This window comes from Amphiprion ocellaris, chromosome 24 (assembly GCF_022539595.1).
Source record: "Amphiprion ocellaris isolate individual 3 ecotype Okinawa chromosome 24, ASM2253959v1, whole genome shotgun sequence".
Taxonomy (NCBI): domain Eukaryota; kingdom Metazoa; phylum Chordata; class Actinopteri; family Pomacentridae; genus Amphiprion; species Amphiprion ocellaris.
The window spans coordinates 16288306-16307953 of record NC_072789.1 but is presented as its reverse complement, the minus strand read 5'-3'; the positions used below and the strand labels follow the sequence as shown (position 1 = coordinate 16307953).

Sequence of the window (19648 nt, the reverse complement as noted above, 5' to 3'; positions counted from 1 at the left end):
GCAGAGACAGGCTCCTGCAAAGGACATTTTCACTCACCTTTAGTGTTTGTTTAAGAAGCTCTACAAGGGAAAAAAAAAAGAAAAGGACGTAACTAAAAAAAAAAAAAAATATATATATATATATATATATATATATAGATATATAACGCCACGTCTTCCAAAGTTGTTTAAATCAATCCAACTGGACTTTAAGAAGGTTCCTTGAAGATCCTCCTCAGTTTTTCAGACAGTCCAGACACATACGGAATCACTATGTTTATATATGTGTATAACATAGTGATTCCTTATGTGTCTGGACTGTCTGAAAAACTGAGGAGGATCTTCAACAAACACCAGATCCCTGTCTTTTTTAAGCCAAATAAGACACTCAGACAAAGACTGGTCCACCCAAAAGACCCCACACCACACAGTCAGAAGAGCAACCTGGTGTATGCAGTTAAATGCAGCGAGGAATGCTCAGATCTCTACATAGGGGAAACCAAACAGCCACTTAACAAGCGTATGGCTCAACACAGAAGAGCCAGTTCCTCAGGACAGGATTCGGCGCTCTTCCTTCACCTCAAGGAAGAGGGACACTCATTTCAGGACACCAATGTTCAGATTTTGGACAGGGAGGACAGATGGTTTGAGAGAGGCGTGAAAGAAGCCATCCATGTCAAAGTGGAGAAGCCATCTCTGAACAGGGGGGGTGGTCTTGCAGTGGTGAAATTTCAATAATCTGTAAATTCTAATAATCAGTGTTCAATAATAAATAATCAATAATCAGTACTCAATAATCATATTGATAGTAGTGGGTAGCCTCTGAGCGTTAAGCACACGAACATGAAGAAGACACAAATTCAAGGCCACTCTGATCAGTATTATTTGTTGTTCTGTTGTTTTGCTTATCCAGCAGGTGTTGCACTCAAGGTCACTCTGAAATTGTGTCGCTTTCCCTATCTAAGTGTATAACAGGTGTTATATCTATTATAAGTGACGTGCACGGCCTGCATTAGTACACACATGCTCCTGTTTTGGTCATGCTGGAAAGATTATGGCCGAGAGATGACCTGGGAAAAAAACCTGATGTCCCTGAGAAAAAGATGATGTATCACCTAATGTCCCTGAGAAAAGATGATGTAAATTTGTCATAAAAAGAAGGATGGGCTTGGGGCGTGGAAACCACCAAGACCAAACAGTATAAAAGACAACGCATCAGTTGGGGTCTTCAGACGTGCCCCGGGGCATCTCTCAGTGTGTTTGACCTGTACTTTGAGGAATAAACACCTCTTCTTTGAATCTGAAGATTGACTCTTTGTTTTTTCACAGCTTTTATTGGTGAGACTTAGGCTATTATTTTTGAACCTGCAAACCCTTTTGAGACTTAGAACTTAGAGTCAGACGAGTAGAAGCCACAAGTTGTGAAGACATTTGTTTTGTTTTTTACACAACAGTCTGTGACATCATCTTTCGCCATTTTACAATCGGGTCCTTTCTCAACTCCCCAAAAGAACTACTCAGCAGAACGTCTCAGGTGAGGTGGCTCATGCCAACGACCACCATTAGCATACGAGGGCGCGGTGAAACTCACATTTCAACGACCCCCTTTGTGTCACTCCCTGTCTCCCAACGACCATCGTTGAGGAGCCAGGTGGGCCTTGGCAATGGTCGTCGGAATGTGAATAACACTGACCACACCTCACAGAGGTTATAAGCTGAGGCAACATCAACCACCACCAGAACTGAAGAAGCCTCTTGGATGAGAGGTGAAACGTCTTCAAGGAACCTTCTTAAAGTCCAGTTGGATTGATTTAAACAACTTTGGATAACCATGACCTGGATGAATGAGAAACTACACGGACATCAATGCCACGTCTTGTCACAGCATCTATAAAACTGTGGTTAGTTACCCGTTCCGTGGCTTACGGCCATACCAGCCTGAATACGCCCGATCTCGTCTGATCTCGGAAGCTAAGCAGGGTCGGGCCTGGTTAGTACTTGGATGGGAGACCGCCTGGGAATACCAGGTGCTGTAAGCTTTTTACATCTCCTCACAACCTGCACAGGATGCTGTTGCTCATTCTCTGGAGACAGCTGGCAACTAAAACCTCTCTGGGTTATTAAAAGCCAACGAGTGAACTGATTCTGCCTCCACGTCTGCAGGAGACCTTCTCTGTTTCTTGGTTCCTCCTCCGACCACCAGGTGGCGCCTCCTGCTTTCAATTGAGGCTGTATGTGAGAGAGTTAAGGTGGATCAGCTGCAGCTGATGCTGATTTGTTGTTGCTTCTGTTGTGGCTGTACCTTAGACTGTACAATAAAGATGGGCATATAGCGACTGGCTCCAAAAATGAAGCCTCAACAAAGTGCCAAAAACTTGCAGTGCCACTCCATCCGACAGGGGCTGGCTCCAAAACGCTCTGGTTCCACAGACCCCAGTTCTACATGGCAAAAAGTAAGAGACGAAAGACTGCTTTTCTGCAGCTCAGGATTTTTTGTTCTCTGACTTCTCATGGTCAAAAGCAGAGATCAGGTGGCCAATCTGAGAGTAAGCCAATATTGAATTTCATAGAAAGCTGCAAAATTTTAGTGACATCACGGGGTGCTGCTTCTTGACTGACAGTCTGGTCTGGAATGATTGACAGGCCATGAAGAGACGTAAAAAGCTTACAGCACCTGGTATTCCCAGGCAGTCTCCCATCCAAGTACTAACCAGGCCCGACCCTGCTTAGCTTCCGAGATCAGACGAGATCGGGCGTATTCAGGCTGGTATGGCCGTAAACGACAACTGTACTCGCTTACGGGCCTTTTCTACGTGTCCGTCTTCACCATCCCCTGAGTCCTGATGTCCATGTGAACGTGACAAGAAGCTCTCAACACGCTCACACACTTTGTCCACCATGGCAGTAAAAAGCCGCCGTTACACAACAAGGTATTGATTGTAGCATCACCTTCAGCCCAAAATGAAAACGTTTGTGACACAGAAACACGTCAGCGACAATAAATCACCTCACATCACACCATGTACAACAGTGTCGCAGAGACAGGCTCCTGCAAAGGACATTTTCACTCACCTTTAGTGTTTGTTTAAGAAGCTCTACAAGGGAAAAAAAAAAGAAAAAGACGTAACTAAAAAAAAAAAAAAATATATATATATATATATATATATATATATAGATATATAACGCCACGTCTTCCAAAGTTGTTTAAATCAATCCAACTGGACTTTAAGAAGGTTCCTTGAAGATCCTCCTCAGTTTTTCAGACAGTCCAGACACATACGGAATCACTATGTTTATATATGTGTATAACATAGTGATTCCTTATGTGTCTGGACTGTCTGAAAAACTGAGGAGGATCTTCAACAAACACCAGATCCCTGTCTTTTTTAAGCCAAATAAGACACTCAGACAAAGACTGGTCCACCCAAAAGACCCCACACCACACAGTCAGAAGAGCAACCTGGTGTATGCAGTTAAATGCAGCGAGGAATGCTCAGATCTCTACATAGGGGAAACCAAACAGCCACTTAACAAGCGTATGGCTCAACACAGAAGAGCCAGTTCCTCAGGACAGGATTCGGCGCTCTTCCTTCACCTCAAGGAAGAGGGACACTCATTTCAGGACACCAATGTTCAGATTTTGGACAGGGAGGACAGATGGTTTGAGAGAGGCGTGAAAGAAGCCATCCATGTCAAAGTGGAGAAGCCATCTCTGAACAGGGGGGGTGGTCTTGCAGTGGTGAAATTTCAATAATCTGTAAATTCTAATAATCAGTGTTCAATAATAAATAATCAATAATCAGTACTCAATAATCATATTGATAGTAGTGGGTAGCCTCTGAGCGTTAAGCACACGAACATGAAGAAGACACAAATTCAAGGCCACTCTGATCAGTATTATTTGTTGTTCTGTTGTTTTGCTTATCCAGCAGGTGTTGCACTCAAGGTCACTCTGAAATTGTGTCGCTTTCCCTATCTAAGTGTATAACAGGTGTTATATCTATTATAAGTGACGTGCACGGCCTGCATTAGTACACACATGCTCCTGTTTTGGTCATGCTGGAAAGATTATGGCCGAGAGATGACCTGGGAAAAAAACCTGATGTCCCTGAGAAAAAGATGATGTATCACCTAATGTCCCTGAGAAAAGATGATGTAAATTTGTCATAAAAAGAAGGATGGGCTTGGGGCGTGGAAACCACCAAGACCAAACAGTATAAAAGACAACGCATCAGTTGGGGTCTTCAGACGTGCCCCGGGGCATCTCTCAGTGTGTTTGACCTGTACTTTGAGGAATAAACACCTCTTCTTTGAATCTGAAGATTGACTCTTTGTTTTTTCACAGCTTTTATTGGTGAGACTTAGGCTATTATTTTTGAACCTGCAAACCCTTTTGAGACTTAGAACTTAGAGTCAGACGAGTAGAAGCCACAAGTTGTGAAGACATTTGTTTTGTTTTTTACACAACAGTCTGTGACATCATCTTTCGCCATTTTACAATCGGGTCCTTTCTCAACTCCCCAAAAGAACTACTCAGCAGAACGTCTCAGGTGAGGTGGCTCATGCCAACGACCACCATTAGCATACGAGGGCGCGGTGAAACTCACATTTCAACGACCCCCTTTGTGTCACTCCCTGTCTCCCAACGACCATCGTTGAGGAGCCAGGTGGGCCTTGGCAATGGTCGTCGGAATGTGAATAACACTGACCACACCTCACAGAGGTTATAAGCTGAGGCAACATCAACCACCACCAGAACTGAAGAAGCCTCTTGGATGAGAGGTGAAACGTCTTCAAGGAACCTTCTTAAAGTCCAGTTGGATTGATTTAAACAACTTTGGATAACCATGACCTGGATGAATGAGAAACTACACGGACATCAATGCCACGTCTTGTCACAGCATCTATAAAACTGTGGTTAGTTACCCGTTCCGTGGCTTACGGCCATACCAGCCTGAATACGCCCGATCTCGTCTGATCTCGGAAGCTAAGCAGGGTCGGGCCTGGTTAGTACTTGGATGGGAGACCGCCTGGGAATACCAGGTGCTGTAAGCTTTTTACATCTCCTCACAACCTGCACAGGATGCTGTTGCTCATTCTCTGGAGACAGCTGGCAACTAAAACCTCTCTGGGTTATTAAAAGCCAACGAGTGAACTGATTCTGCCTCCACGTCTGCAGGAGACCTTCTCTGTTTCTTGGTTCCTCCTCCGACCACCAGGTGGCGCCTCCTGCTTTCAATTGAGGCTGTATGTGAGAGAGTTAAGGTGGATCAGCTGCAGCTGATGCTGATTTGTTGTTGCTTCTGTTGTGGCTGTACCTTAGACTGTACAATAAAGATGGGCATATAGCGACTGGCTCCAAAAATGAAGCCTCAACAAAGTGCCAAAAACTTGCAGTGCCACTCCATCCGACAGGGGCTGGCTCCAAAACGCTCTGGTTCCACAGACCCCAGTTCTACATGGCAAAAAGTAAGAGACGAAAGACTGCTTTTCTGCAGCTCAGGATTTTTTGTTCTCTGACTTCTCATGGTCAAAAGCAGAGATCAGGTGGCCAATCTGAGAGTAAGCCAATATTGAATTTCATAGAAAGCTGCAAAATTTTAGTGACATCACGGGGTGCTGCTTCTTGACTGACAGTCTGGTCTGGAATGATTGACAGGCCATGAAGAGACGTAAAAAGCTTACAGCACCTGGTATTCCCAGGCAGTCTCCCATCCAAGTACTAACCAGGCCCGACCCTGCTTAGCTTCCGAGATCAGACGAGATCGGGCGTATTCAGGCTGGTATGGCCGTAAACGACAACTGTACTCGCTTACGGGCCTTTTCTACGTGTCCGTCTTCACCATCCCCTGAGTCCTGATGTCCATGTGAACGTGACAAGAAGCTCTCAACACGCTCACACACTTTGTCCACCATGGCAGTAAAAAGCCGCCGTTACACAACAAGGTATTGATTGTAGCATCACCTTCAGCCCAAAATGAAAACGTTTGTGACACAGAAACACGTCAGCGACAATAAATCACCTCACATCACACCATGTACAACAGTGTCGCAGAGACAGGCTCCTGCAAAGGACATTTTCACTCACCTTTAGTGTTTGTTTAAGAAGCTCTACAAGGGAAAAAAAAAAGAAAAGGACGTAACTAAAAAAAAAAAAATATATATATATATATATATATATATATAGATATATAACGCCACGTCTTCCAAAGTTGTTTAAATCAATCCAACTGGACTTTAAGAAGGTTCCTTGAAGATCCTCCTCAGTTTTTCAGACAGTCCAGACACATACGGAATCACTATGTTTATATATGTGTATAACATAGTGATTCCTTATGTGTCTGGACTGTCTGAAAAACTGAGGAGGATCTTCAACAAACACCAGATCCCTGTCTTTTTTAAGCCAAATAAGACACTCAGACAAAGACTGGTCCACCCAAAAGACCCCACACCACACAGTCAGAAGAGCAACCTGGTGTATGCAGTTAAATGCAGCGAGGAATGCTCAGATCTCTACATAGGGGAAACCAAACAGCCACTTAACAAGCGTATGGCTCAACACAGAAGAGCCAGTTCCTCAGGACAGGATTCGGCGCTCTTCCTTCACCTCAAGGAAGAGGGACACTCATTTCAGGACACCAATGTTCAGATTTTGGACAGGGAGGACAGATGGTTTGAGAGAGGCGTGAAAGAAGCCATCCATGTCAAAGTGGAGAAGCCATCTCTGAACAGGGGGGGTGGTCTTGCAGTGGTGAAATTTCAATAATCTGTAAATTCTAATAATCAGTGTTCAATAATAAATAATCAATAATCAGTACTCAATAATCATATTGATAGTAGTGGGTAGCCTCTGAGCGTTAAGCACACGAACATGAAGAAGACACAAATTCAAGGCCACTCTGATCAGTATTATTTGTTGTTCTGTTGTTTTGCTTATCCAGCAGGTGTTGCACTCAAGGTCACTCTGAAATTGTGTCGCTTTCCCTATCTAAGTGTATAACAGGTGTTATATCTATTATAAGTGACGTGCACGGCCTGCATTAGTACACACATGCTCCTGTTTTGGTCATGCTGGAAAGATTATGGCCGAGAGATGACCTGGGAAAAAAACCTGATGTCCCTGAGAAAAAGATGATGTATCACCTAATGTCCCTGAGAAAAGATGATGTAAATTTGTCATAAAAAGAAGGATGGGCTTGGGGCGTGGAAACCACCAAGACCAAACAGTATAAAAGACAACGCATCAGTTGGGGTCTTCAGACGTGCCCCGGGGCATCTCTCAGTGTGTTTGACCTGTACTTTGAGGAATAAACACCTCTTCTTTGAATCTGAAGATTGACTCTTTGTTTTTTCACAGCTTTTATTGGTGAGACTTAGGCTATTATTTTTGAACCTGCAAACCCTTTTGAGACTTAGAACTTAGAGTCAGACGAGTAGAAGCCACAAGTTGTGAAGACATTTGTTTTGTTTTTTACACAACAGTCTGTGACATCATCTTTCGCCATTTTACAATCGGGTCCTTTCTCAACTCCCCAAAAGAACTACTCAGCAGAACGTCTCAGGTGAGGTGGCTCATGCCAACGACCACCATTAGCATACGAGGGCGCGGTGAAACTCACATTTCAACGACCCCCTTTGTGTCACTCCCTGTCTCCCAACGACCATCGTTGAGGAGCCAGGTGGGCCTTGGCAATGGTCGTCGGAATGTGAATAACACTGACCACACCTCACAGAGGTTATAAGCTGAGGCAACATCAACCACCACCAGAACTGAAGAAGCCTCTTGGATGAGAGGTGAAACGTCTTCAAGGAACCTTCTTAAAGTCCAGTTGGATTGATTTAAACAACTTTGGATAACCATGACCTGGATGAATGAGAAACTACACGGACATCAATGCCACGTCTTGTCACAGCATCTATAAAACTGTGGTTAGTTACCCGTTCCGTGGCTTACGGCCATACCAGCCTGAATACGCCCGATCTCGTCTGATCTCGGAAGCTAAGCAGGGTCGGGCCTGGTTAGTACTTGGATGGGAGACCGCCTGGGAATACCAGGTGCTGTAAGCTTTTTACATCTCCTCACAACCTGCACAGGATGCTGTTGCTCATTCTCTGGAGACAGCTGGCAACTAAAACCTCTCTGGGTTATTAAAAGCCAACGAGTGAACTGATTCTGCCTCCACGTCTGCAGGAGACCTTCTCTGTTTCTTGGTTCCTCCTCCGACCACCAGGTGGCGCCTCCTGCTTTCAATTGAGGCTGTATGTGAGAGAGTTAAGGTGGATCAGCTGCAGCTGATGCTGATTTGTTGTTGCTTCTGTTGTGGCTGTACCTTAGACTGTACAATAAAGATGGGCATATAGCGACTGGCTCCAAAAATGAAGCCTCAACAAAGTGCCAAAAACTTGCAGTGCCACTCCATCCGACAGGGGCTGGCTCCAAAACGCTCTGGTTCCACAGACCCCAGTTCTACATGGCAAAAAGTAAGAGACGAAAGACTGCTTTTCTGCAGCTCAGGATTTTTTGTTCTCTGACTTCTCATGGTCAAAAGCAGAGATCAGGTGGCCAATCTGAGAGTAAGCCAATATTGAATTTCATAGAAAGCTGCAAAATTTTAGTGACATCACGGGGTGCTGCTTCTTGACTGACAGTCTGGTCTGGAATGATTGACAGGCCATGAAGAGACGTAAAAAGCTTACAGCACCTGGTATTCCCAGGCAGTCTCCCATCCAAGTACTAACCAGGCCCGACCCTGCTTAGCTTCCGAGATCAGACGAGATCGGGCGTATTCAGGCTGGTATGGCCGTAAACGACAACTGTACTCGCTTACGGGCCTTTTCTACGTGTCCGTCTTCACCATCCCCTGAGTCCTGATGTCCATGTGAACGTGACAAGAAGCTCTCAACACGCTCACACACTTTGTCCACCATGGCAGTAAAAAGCCGCCGTTACACAACAAGGTATTGATTGTAGCATCACCTTCAGCCCAAAATGAAAACGTTTGTGACACAGAAACACGTCAGCGACAATAAATCACCTCACATCACACCATGTACAACAGTGTCGCAGAGACAGGCTCCTGCAAAGGACATTTTCACTCACCTTTAGTGTTTGTTTAAGAAGCTCTACAAGGGAAAAAAAAAAGAAAAGGACGTAACTAAAAAAAAAAAAAATATATATATATATATATATATATATATATATATATAACGCCACGTCTTCCAAAGTTGTTTAAATCAATCCAACTGGACTTTAAGAAGGTTCCTTGAAGATCCTCCTCAGTTTTTCAGACAGTCCAGACACATACGGAATCACTATGTTTATATATGTGTATAACATAGTGATTCCTTATGTGTCTGGACTGTCTGAAAAACTGAGGAGGATCTTCAACAAACACCAGATCCCTGTCTTTTTTAAGCCAAATAAGACACTCAGACAAAGACTGGTCCACCCAAAAGACCCCACACCACACAGTCAGAAGAGCAACCTGGTGTATGCAGTTAAATGCAGCGAGGAATGCTCAGATCTCTACATAGGGGAAACCAAACAGCCACTTAACAAGCGTATGGCTCAACACAGAAGAGCCAGTTCCTCAGGACAGGATTCGGCGCTCTTCCTTCACCTCAAGGAAGAGGGACACTCATTTCAGGACACCAATGTTCAGATTTTGGACAGGGAGGACAGATGGTTTGAGAGAGGCGTGAAAGAAGCCATCCATGTCAAAGTGGAGAAGCCATCTCTGAACAGGGGGGGTGGTCTTGCAGTGGTGAAATTTCAATAATCTGTAAATTCTAATAATCAGTGTTCAATAATAAATAATCAATAATCAGTACTCAATAATCATATTGATAGTAGTGGGTAGCCTCTGAGCGTTAAGCACACGAACATGAAGAAGACACAAATTCAAGGCCACTCTGATCAGTATTATTTGTTGTTCTGTTGTTTTGCTTATCCAGCAGGTGTTGCACTCAAGGTCACTCTGAAATTGTGTCGCTTTCCCTATCTAAGTGTATAACAGGTGTTATATCTATTATAAGTGACGTGCACGGCCTGCATTAGTACACACATGCTCCTGTTTTGGTCATGCTGGAAAGATTATGGCCGAGAGATGACCTGGGAAAAAAACCTGATGTCCCTGAGAAAAAGATGATGTATCACCTAATGTCCCTGAGAAAAGATGATGTAAATTTGTCATAAAAAGAAGGATGGGCTTGGGGCGTGGAAACCACCAAGACCAAACAGTATAAAAGACAACGCATCAGTTGGGGTCTTCAGACGTGCCCCGGGGCATCTCTCAGTGTGTTTGACCTGTACTTTGAGGAATAAACACCTCTTCTTTGAATCTGAAGATTGACTCTTTGTTTTTTCACAGCTTTTATTGGTGAGACTTAGGCTATTATTTTTGAACCTGCAAACCCTTTTGAGACTTAGAACTTAGAGTCAGACGAGTAGAAGCCACAAGTTGTGAAGACATTTGTTTTGTTTTTTACACAACAGTCTGTGACATCATCTTTCGCCATTTTACAATCGGGTCCTTTCTCAACTCCCCAAAAGAACTACTCAGCAGAACGTCTCAGGTGAGGTGGCTCATGCCAACGACCACCATTAGCATACGAGGGCGCGGTGAAACTCACATTTCAACGACCCCCTTTGTGTCACTCCCTGTCTCCCAACGACCATCGTTGAGGAGCCAGGTGGGCCTTGGCAATGGTCGTCGGAATGTGAATAACACTGACCACACCTCACAGAGGTTATAAGCTGAGGCAACATCAACCACCACCAGAACTGAAGAAGCCTCTTGGATGAGAGGTGAAACGTCTTCAAGGAACCTTCTTAAAGTCCAGTTGGATTGATTTAAACAACTTTGGATAACCATGACCTGGATGAATGAGAAACTACACGGACATCAATGCCACGTCTTGTCACAGCATCTATAAAACTGTGGTTAGTTACCCATTCCGTGGCTTACGGCCACACCCGCCTGTGTGTGCATGTGCAGTCCAACCAGGAAGTAAGAGAGACCAGTGAGGAAAGCCAAACAATTGTTCTGTGGGAAATTGTTATTGCGGTGAATTGGAGCGTTTTTGAGACACAAATTGTGGTTTTTTACAACCCCCAGCAGTGGGAACACTGTTTGGGGGTTACGTTTTTGAGTTGATTTTTGTTTTTTTTGTTTTTTGATGGACTTTGAGAGCGCGACACCTCAAAGGGTGAGCATGGTGGTTGGGAGGAATGACAGCACGGCTAAGGACAATACAAAGGAAATGGCTCAGGAGAAAGGACTCGGACGAATGGACACTGAAGCAGAGAACGGCAAGATTGAACGGGTAAAGAACACGGAACGGCAGACGACTATGAGAAGATTTGTAGAAAAAGAAGGAATGAAGGAGGGAGAGAGGCTGGCAGCGGCGGTGGTGACAGATGTGAAAGCAGGAGAACAGAGACGACAGCAGGAGAAGATGATGATTTACAACAAAAAACTGACTTGTCAAATTGAACTGATTGGAGAAGAGAAGGTGACTGTAATGGAGCTGCTTAGGATTATCCGAGAGCTGTGTGGTGGACTGATGGCATGCAGGCAACTATCTGCATCCAAATATGAAGTGACGATGACCAGTGAAGCAGGATTCAAGCGGCTGTTGGACGGGTTTAAGATTGGATCAACTGTTGTTATGGCTAAAGAGCTAACAAATGACGAGCTAGTTGTTTCGTTCCTTGCACTGCCAGCATACATCACTGATGAGGAAATCATTGACAAACTGGTCGGCTGGGGGGTGACAGCTGTATCACCGATAAAGAGGAGGATGTGGCCTGGCACAAACATAGCAGATGGGACAAGGTTTGTTAAAGTTAAATTCACTGATTATGTGCAGTCTCTACCATATTCAGCTAAATTTATGACCGTAACAGGACCAGAATATGTACGTGTGATACATGATAGACAGGTAAAGGTGTGTAGATTGTGTATTCAGCCGGGCCACATCCTCAGAGAGTGTCCTGATTTTAAATGTCATGTGTGTGGGGAGCAGGGTCATTACGCTAAGGAGTGTGACATGAGAACGAGGGTGAGGCGATGCGAGCTGTGTCATAACCAACTTGCAAATTGTATATGCAACAAAAGTGAAAATGATGTTACAGAGAACTCCGTTTCTGAGTCGGAGGATGGAGGAATGTGTGTGAGTGACCAGGAGGAAGAGGGACTGAACAGCCAAGAGCGAGAGCAACTGGGTATGACACCCACCGGTGTGATGGGCTCCGGAGGCGTGGAGGTTCCCGGTCCTGCGAGAGCGAGGGACGCTCAGCCGGACAGCCTGAACCGGGAGGAGGCGGTGGAGAAACTGGCCTCTGAGGAGCCCCAGTGTGCTCTGAATGGAGTGGATGAGACGGAAGAAATGCCTGATGACACTGTCCCCGAGTCACAGTCTCAAATTCCGCCGGGCCAAGGTGGAGCTGAGCAGAACCCGGTCATGCAGCTGTCATCCTCTGACTCGGAAATGGACCTCTTGGAAGTAACCCAGTTAAGAAAACGGCAAAATGAATCTAGGCAGCGGAAGACAGTTAAGAAACCAAAGAGTAAAAAACGGTTGTGACATGGCCAGTAAACTCATCCTCGTTCTCTGTCCACTCCTTATGCTGCAGCTCATATCTTTCAATGCATGTGGGCTCCGCACAGAAGTCAAGCGAGCAGATGTGCTTAAGGAGGGGAGAGGAAAAATCATGTGCCTGCAAGAAACCAAGTGGGATGAGGGGCTAGTGGAGAAAGTGCAGAAAGAATGGAAGGGTGGAATATATACATCTAATGGGACAGGCACAGCCAGAGGGGTAGCAATTCTAGTCCCAGAGCAGCTGAAAGAAACAGTTAAATTAATATACAAGGAAAAGGCGGGGAGAATAATAATAATAGATTTTCAACATAATAATGAAAACTATCGATTAATTAACATACACTGTCCCAATATAGAAGGGGAGAGGAAAGATTTTGTAAGGGGTTTAAATAAATGGGTGACTAATAAAACAAACTGTTTAATAGTGGGAGATTTTAACATTTGTTTAACAAGACTAGACAGTGCAAAAAATAACACATACAAAAATGATACAAGCAGGACTGAGTTGAACAAATTGATGGAACGTAATAATCTCATAGATATCTGGAGAAACCTAAACCCATTTAAATTGCAGTATTCAAGGCAGCAGGTAGTGGAAGGGAAACTGAAACAAACAAGAATTGATCTATGTCTGACTTCACCTGAAATAACCAAAACTGTAAGTGGGGTCAGGTACAAGAACAACTCATGGTCGGATCATTCATATATGGAGGTGGAAATGGGTGGACAAGGGAGGGCCAGGAATGGAGGCTCCTGGTGTCTGAACAACAGTCTATTGGAAGACCCAAAATTTACAGCAAAAATGAGGAGGATGCTAATAAATATAACAGATGAAATCAGATATACAGAAGACACATTTTCATGGTGGGAGGGAGTGAAGGAAAGGATTAAAAAACTGTGTATAAATTACAGCAAACAGAAAAGGTGGGAAGAGAATAAGGAGGAAGACAGAATAAGACAACAAATCAACACCGAACTGGAAAAAATAGATGAAAATGCAGATCACAATATAACAAACTATTTATGCTTAAAGAAAGAACTAGAAAAAATTGAAATGAAAAAATGTAAAGGGGCAATAATTAGAAGCAAAGCAAAATATGCCATTGATGGGGAAAGGTGCACAGGTTATTTTCTAGGCTTGGAAAATAGAAAACAAGAAAAGTGCTACATCCACGAACTAATAAACAGCAAAGGGGAAAAGGTTAGTGAAACTGAAGGGATTCTGAGTGAGGTGCAGGATTTTTATAAGGAACTCTTTGCCAGTGAGGGTGTGAATGAGGAAGCTCTTGAGGAAGCTCTTGGGACCCTGAGCAGCCGACTTCCTCCTGAGGAGGCTGAATGGTGTGACTCCCCCCTGGTTCTAGGAGAGGTGGAGGCAGCCATCGGTGGACTTGGAAGGAACAAAAGCCCTGGCTCGGACGGTATCACTGCTGACTTTTACATCTCTTTCAGAGACCTGCTGGCCCCAGTCCTCCTCTCCCTCTACCAAAGTATGGAGGAGCAGAGGTCAACCCCCAGAACCTTGACGCTAGGATTGGTAAGTCTGGTGTATAAACAGAGGGGGGACAGATCCTGCCTGAAGAACTACAGACCGATCAGTCTACTCAACACAGACTACAAAATACTAGCAAAAATATTAGCAAACAGGTTGAAAAACGTCATACATCACATAGTAGGAGACACACAGTCATACAGCATACCAGGAAGAGAAATTTCAGACACAATACTAACAGTTAAACATGGGGTGCAGCAGTTACAACAGGAGGGGGGGATTTACATAACTGTAGATTTCAACAAAGCATTCGACAGAGTAGAACACAATTTTTTATGGAGGTTAATGAGCACACTGGGGTTTAGGAACAGGTACATGGGCTGGTTACAATTATTATACAACAATGCACACAGTCAAATAAAATGCAATGGTTTCTTAACGAAACCAATTCAACTACAACGCTCAATCAGGCAGGGCTGTCCTCTCTCTGCGCTTTTGTACAGTTTGGCGGCCGAGCCACTGGCCCAGCTGATTATCACAGACAGGCACATAACGGGGATCACAACACCAGCACAAAGACATATTAAAATAGTACAATTTGCTGACGACACAAACTTATTTCTCAAGAACTCAGAACAGGTGGACAGTGTAATCACGCACCTGGACACTTTTTGTAGAGCATCGGGAGCACGGGTGAACACAGAAAAGTCACAAATCATGTTTTGTGGCTCGGTGGCTCGGCCGCCAAACATTTGGGGATTTGAAGAGGCCCAGGAGAGCGTCAAGGTTCTGGGGGTTTACATTGGCAGCGATGCTGCGGCAGCGAGGGACAAATCCTGGGAGGGGCTGCTGGCCAAACTCCCAGGTCAGTTCGGGTTGTGGAAGATGCGAGGGCAGACCCTGAGGGGCAAGGTGGTCGTGACCAACTCCCTCATTTTGTCAAAGTTAACACACACATTGGCTGTCCATGACCTCCCCAACGCAATACTTGCGAAAATCAACAATCTAATAACTACATTTCTTTGGAAAGGCAAAAGTAACCTGGTAGCACACAAAACAATAATAGATGACTATAAGAAAGGAGGCTTAAACTTAATAGACATTCACACAAAAAAATTAGCACTCAGAAACAAAATCATTATTAAGCATTTGGACAAAAACAACAGAGCGCTGTGGAAAGATTTTTTCACACAACAGCTTAAAGAAATCAGCAGCTTAGGAAATTTTCAACTTTGTCAGATAGCTCCACATACTCACTATACCCAGCTAGACAGTTTTTACAGGGAGGTCATGGAGGCGTGGGGGTTGGCACGACCACTGGTGAAGGCCCAAGTTAACACCAAGGCTCAGGTGCTGGCACAGCCGGTCTTCCGAAACCCGGACATTATGCACCAGGGGAGGCCCCTCTTAGGTGGTTCCCTCGAGGCTGCAGGCCTGATTACCATCGGCCACCTGCTGGACCAGACAGGGAGGATTGACCGGGAGCGGATTTGGAGAATCGCGAAGGCAAGAACAACAGTCAGAGTCAGGAGGAGGGATGTGGAGATCAGATGCTCCACAACTGAGGGGGGGATGCCGTCCGGGTGGAGGGCCGCCATCGCCAGTGGAGTGGGTGACCTGGTGCAGGACAACACCCCAACATTCTTTCTGGAACACAATAACACAAGTAAGAGCATCACAGAAACAACAACAAAATACTGGTATAAAACATTCAGAAATAAGGTGACACAGCGTCCCACGGCAGAATCGGCCTGGGCAAAGCTATTTCCACATAAACCTATACACACAATTTGGCAAAACATTTTCCCAAAATTTTGCAGCACGCAAGCAGCGCAAACAGACTTTAAAATAAGACATAGACGAATTTTTACAGGCGTCGTACTGCACCAGGTCCATAAAGCTAAATTCGGGAGGAACTGCTTGGTGTGCAGGGACATGCCGGAGGACCTGGAGCACCTGCTGTGGGGATGTCCGGTCGTGGCCCTGTTCATTGAGCAGGTCAGATGCTTTCTGGCAGATTTTTTGTCTTGGGAGGCCAAAAAAGAAGGGGACTGGCGATGGCACTGGCTGTTCGGGGTCTCAGAGAAAAAGAAGGAGGTGAACAAAAATCTGCTAAACATTGTCCTTGGATTGGCCAGACATGTGACTGTCGTGGCAAGGAACTATGCCTTATTTGAGGACAAAGCAGTCAATAGGTGGAGCTTATTTAAAAATATGCTCAGGTCACACATCAGAATGTTCCAGGATCAAGATGACTTTGAAGAGGTGTTTGTGAACCATGCAAAGCTTTTGCTTAATGGGGAAGGAGAAAAAATTGTCTTTCAGTTTTAAAGAGAGTATGTTAAAAAAGCAATCATGGGTTTTTTTTGACTGTGTTTTTTTTTTCCTTTTGATTTATGGTTTTTTTTTGTGTGTATAGAAGAAAACTTTAAAGGTCAGATGAGTTACTTTATAAGGGAACCTTCTTGTTTTTGAGGGGTGGGGGGTTCTTTGAAATGTTTATGAACTGTTCGGGCTGTGGATGAGTGGGTGTGACATCCAAGTGGGAGGGTGAGGTGGTTTTTTTTATGTTTAAGGAATTGTTGATTTTATGAAACTGTCAGGTTTGGGTTTTTTTGGTTTTTTTTGTGTGTGAAAGGTATGTAAATATTGTTTGAAACTTTTTAGGAAGATGTGTAAAATGATGTGAAATGAAATCTTTTGTCAGAATTTTGTACTTTTGATAATAAAAGATAAAAAAAAAAAATACGCCCGATCTCGTCTGATCTCGGAAGCTAAGCAGGGTCGGGCCTGGTTAGTACTTGGATGGGAGACCGCCTGGGAATACCAGGTGCTGTAAGCTTTTTACATCTCCTCACAACCTGCACAGGATGCTGTTGCTCATTCTCTGGAGACAGCTGGCAACTAAAACCTCTCTGGGTTATTAAAAGCCAACGAGTGAACTGATTCTGCCTCCACGTCTGCAGGAGACCTTCTCTGTTTCTTGGTTCCTCCTCCGACCACCAGGTGGCGCCTCCTGCTTTCAATTGAGGCTGTATGTGAGAGAGTTAAGGTGGATCAGCTGCAGCTGATGCTGATTTGTTGTTGCTTCTGTTGTGGCTGTACCTTAGACTGTACAATAAAGATGGGCATATAGCGACTGGCTCCAAAAATGAAGCCTCAACAAAGTGCCAAAAACTTGCAGTGCCACTCCATCCGACAGGGGCTGGCTCCAAAACGCTCTGGTTCCACAGACCCCAGTTCTACATGGCAAAAAGTAAGAGACGAAAGACTGCTTTTCTGCAGCTCAGGATTTTTTGTTCTCTGACTTCTCATGGTCAAAAGCAGAGATCAGGTGGCCAATCTGAGAGTAAGCCAATATTGAATTTCATAGAAAGCTGCAAAATTTTAGTGACATCACGGGGTGCTGCTTCTTGACTGACAGTCTGGTCTGGAATGATTGACAGGCCATGAAGAGACGTAAAAAGCTTACAGCACCTGGTATTCCCAGGCAGTCTCCCATCCAAGTACTAACCAGGCCCGACCCTGCTTAGCTTCCGAGATCAGACGAGATCGGGCGTATTCAGGCTGGTATGGCCGTAAACGACAACTGTACTCGCTTACGGGCCTTTTCTACGTGTCCGTCTTCACCATCCCCTGAGTCCTGATGTCCATGTGAACGTGACAAGAAGCTCTCAACACGCTCACACACTTTGTCCACCATGGCAGTAAAAAGCCGCCGTTACACAACAAGGTATTGATTGTAGCATCACCTTCAGCCCAAAATGAAAACGTTTGTGACACAGAAACACGTCAGCGACAATAAATCACCTCACATCACACCATGTACAACAGTGTCGCAGAGACAGGCTCCTGCAAAGGACATTTTCACTCACCTTTAGTGTTTGTTTAAGAAGCTCTACAAGGGAAAAAAAAAAGAAAAAGACGTAACTAAAAAAAAAAAAAAATATATATATATATATATATATATATATATATATATATATAGATATATAACGCCACATCTTCCAAAGTTGTTTAAATCAATCCAACTGGACTTTAAGAAGGTTCCTTGAAGATCCTCCTCAGTTTTTCAGACAGTCCAGACACATACGGAATCACTATGTTTATATATGTGTATAACATAGTGATTCCTTATGTGTCTGGACTGTCTGAAAAACTGAGGAGGATCTTCAACAAACACCAGATCCCTGTCTTTTTTAAGCCAAATAAGACACTCAGACAAAGACTGGTCCACCCAAAAGACCCCACACCACACAGTCAGAAGAGCAACCTGGTGTATGCAGTTAAATGCAGCGAGGAATGCTCAGATCTCTACATAGGGGAAACCAAACAGCCACTTAACAAGCGTATGGCTCAACACAGAAGAGCCAGTTCCTCAGGACAGGATTCGGCGCTCTTCCTTCACCTCAAGGAAGAGGGACACTCATTTCAGGACACCAATGTTCAGATTTTGGACAGGGAGGACAGATGGTTTGAGAGAGGCGTGAAAGAAGCCATCCATGTCAAAGTGGAGAAGCCATCTCTGAACAGGGGGGGTGGTCTTGCAGTGGTGAAATTTCAATAATCTGTAAATTCTAATAATCAGTGTTCAATAATAAATAATCCATAATCAGTACTCAATAATCATATTGATAGTAGTGGGTAGCCTCTGAGCGTTAAGCACACGAACATGAAGAAGACACAAATTCAAGGCCACTCTGATCAGTATTATTTGTTGTTCTGTTGTTTTGCTTATCCAGCAGGTGTTGCACTCAAGGTCACTCTGAAATTGTGTCGCTTTCCCTATCTAAGTGTATAACAGGTGTTATATCTATTATAAGTGACGTGCACGGCCTGCATTAGTACACACATGCTCCTGTTTTTGTCATGCTGGAAAGATTATGGCCGAGAGATGACCTGGGAAAAAAACCTGATGTCCCTGAGAAAAAGATGATGTATCACCTAATGTCCCTGAGAAAAGATGATGTAAATTTGTCATAAAAAGAAGGATGGGCTTGGGGCGTGGAAACCACCAAGACCAAACAGTATAAAAGACGACGCATCAGTTGGGGTCTTCAGACGTGCCCCGGGGCATCTCTCAGTGTGTTTGACCTGTACTTTGAGGAATAAACACCTCTTCTTTGAATCTGAAGATTGACTCTTTGTTTTTTCACAGCTTTTATTGGTGAGACTTAGGCTATTATTTTTGAACCTGCAAACCCTTTTGAGACTTAGAACTTAGAGTCAGACGAGTAGAAGCCACAAGTTGTGAAGACATTTGTTTTGTTTTTTACACAACAGTCTGTGACATCATCTTTCGCCATTTTACAATCGGGTCCTTTCTCAACTCCCCAAAAGAACTACTCAGCAGAACGTCTCAGGTGAGGTGGCTCATGCCAACGACCACCATTAGCATACGAGGGCGCGGTGAAACTCACATTTCAACGACCCCCTTTGTGTCACTCCCTGTCTCCCAACGACCATCGTTGAGGAGCCAGGTGGGCCTTGGCAATGGTCGTCGGAATGTGAATAACACTGACCACACCTCACAGAGGTTATAAGCTGAGGCAACATCAACCACCACCAGAACTG

At 44.4% G+C, this 19648-nt stretch overlaps 7 non-coding genes across 7 annotated transcripts; 3 read left to right on the top strand and 4 right to left on the bottom strand.

The window, feature by feature from the left end:
* The first annotated feature begins 1899 nt into the window (after positions 1–1899).
* Positions 1900–2018, top strand: LOC129348360 (5S ribosomal RNA). Its single transcript, XR_008600896.1, has one exon. It is a non-coding gene; the product is annotated as a 5S ribosomal RNA (ribosomal RNA).
* Positions 2019–2641: 623 nt separating this feature from the next.
* LOC129348378 (5S ribosomal RNA) lies at positions 2642–2760 on the bottom strand. The gene has a single exon (XR_008600914.1). It is a non-coding gene; the product is annotated as a 5S ribosomal RNA (ribosomal RNA).
* Positions 2761–4915: 2155 nt separating this feature from the next.
* Positions 4916–5034, top strand: LOC129348358 (5S ribosomal RNA). The gene has a single exon (XR_008600894.1). It is a non-coding gene; the product is annotated as a 5S ribosomal RNA (ribosomal RNA).
* A 623-nt stretch (positions 5035–5657) lies between these two features.
* On the bottom strand, positions 5658–5776 carry LOC129348377 (5S ribosomal RNA). The gene has a single exon (XR_008600913.1). It is a non-coding gene; the product is annotated as a 5S ribosomal RNA (ribosomal RNA).
* Positions 5777–7927: 2151 nt separating this feature from the next.
* LOC129348353 (5S ribosomal RNA) lies at positions 7928–8046 on the top strand. The gene has a single exon (XR_008600890.1). It is a non-coding gene; the product is annotated as a 5S ribosomal RNA (ribosomal RNA).
* Positions 8047–8669: 623 nt separating this feature from the next.
* LOC129348376 (5S ribosomal RNA) lies at positions 8670–8788 on the bottom strand. Its single transcript, XR_008600912.1, has one exon. It is a non-coding gene; the product is annotated as a 5S ribosomal RNA (ribosomal RNA).
* Positions 8789–17539: 8751 nt separating this feature from the next.
* On the bottom strand, positions 17540–17658 carry LOC129348375 (5S ribosomal RNA). Its single transcript, XR_008600911.1, has one exon. It is a non-coding gene; the product is annotated as a 5S ribosomal RNA (ribosomal RNA).
* Positions 17659–19648: the final 1990 nt, after the last annotated feature.